Below are 1,777 nucleotides of genomic sequence, written 5' to 3' on the forward strand. Positions count from 1 at the left end.
CATAGTATTATAGGTATAATCTATATTTTGAAATCTCACTTTCCAATCAGTCATTAAATATATTACAACAAAAAGCAACTATTATGAAGTATAAATAGGACATAGGATACTAACAATCTCAGATTGTAATATAATGAAAAAGTCACTTAAAAGGAATCTTCCTGAATTAGACAATGTTAATGTTGTTTGGGGGGAAATGAATGGGTTAATTCTGGAAATTGAAAGTGCTTGATTCTAGGACTAAATCTGTCACAACCTAGCAGTATGAACCCAAAAGAAATTGTTCCTCTTTTATTCCCCTATAAATTTGGAAAATTCAGTAATAGCATAAACCATGGTAACTTGAGAAAAATCACTTAAACTCTTTGAGTCCCAGTGTCCTTAGCTATAAATGTAAGAAACTGGCTTACTTCCATTGTTCTCAAGTCTGATTATACTTTAGAATCAACCAGGAATCTTTGAAAAAAAAAATAATGCCCTGCACTACTCCCAGACAAATTAAAACAGAATTTCTGGAGGATGTGGCCTAGGCTAGTGGTACTTGAAAGTGTGGTCCATGGACCGCTGGTATTAACATCACTGGTGTATTAGTCAGCTTAGGCTGCCATAACAAAATACCATAGACTGGGGTGACTTAAATAACAGAAATTTATTTCTCACAGTTCTGGAGGCTGAGAAGTCCAAGGTGAAGGTGCTAGCCAATTCTGTTTCTACTGAGTGTTCTCTTCCTTGCTTGCAGATGGTAGCCTTCCAGCTGTGTTCTCACACGGCATGCACATGGAGAGAGGATGCTCTCTCTCTTTCTCCTTCTTATAAGGCACTGCCCTTATGTCCTAATTTAATCTCTAATTACCTCCTAAAAGCCCTGTCTTCAAATACAACCACATTGGGGATTAGAGATTACATATGAATTTTGGGGAACACAATTCAGTCCATACCACTTGGGATCTTAAAAATTTTCAGACCCAAGCTCAGATCTATTGAATGAGATTCTCTAGGGGTGAGGGCCAGGAATCTATGTTTTAACAGACTCTGCAGGTGATTTCCTATGTACAGTGGAGTTCGAGGACCACTGGTCTAGGCCAATGGGTTTTACACTAGACTACACACTTGAATCACCTAGGGAATTTGTAAACCTTTGATGCCTGTGACCCTCTCCCAGAGATTCTGATTTACTCGTTGCAGGATGCACAGTCTAAACAAATTTTAAAGCGCTGAAAGTGAGTTCAATCTGAGAACTACTGGTGTAGAAGATCTCTAAGAATCTTTATAGTCTAAAATGGTATGGATTTTAATATAATGACATATATGAAAATATATAATACAATGCATAGTTAGAATAATATATATCAATAGGAGGATGATAGGATAGCTCTATTTTGTGGCTTCAGATAACTCACATTTGTTTGTAGTCCTGTTTCTTTTAATCACTTGATGATATAATGCATTAAACAGGAATATTTTGAGAATTGCTATTTTGATAGTACATTTGGTAGACATGTGCTCCTTTATTCCTCAGTAAAAATCAAAGGTTTATTTGATGGTCAATGTCTTTTTTTAAAATTTCAGATATTATGGGGGCACAAATGCTTTGTTTACATAAATTGCCTTTGCCACCCAAGCATGCCCATCCCCCAGACAGTGATCATCGCACCCATTAGGTGTAAATTTACCCATCCCCGCCTACCCCCTCCCACAGATGCTTATTTGAAAAGAATCTTAACAAATTTAGAATCCAGGAGTAATTCTAAAAAACTAACATAATGTCATTATTTTG

The sequence above is a fragment of the Propithecus coquereli genome, unplaced genomic scaffold (assembly GCF_000956105.1).
Source record: "Propithecus coquereli isolate 6110/MARCELLA unplaced genomic scaffold, Pcoq_1.0 Scaffold313, whole genome shotgun sequence".
Classification (NCBI taxonomy): Eukaryota; Metazoa; Chordata; class Mammalia; order Primates; family Indriidae; genus Propithecus; species Propithecus coquereli.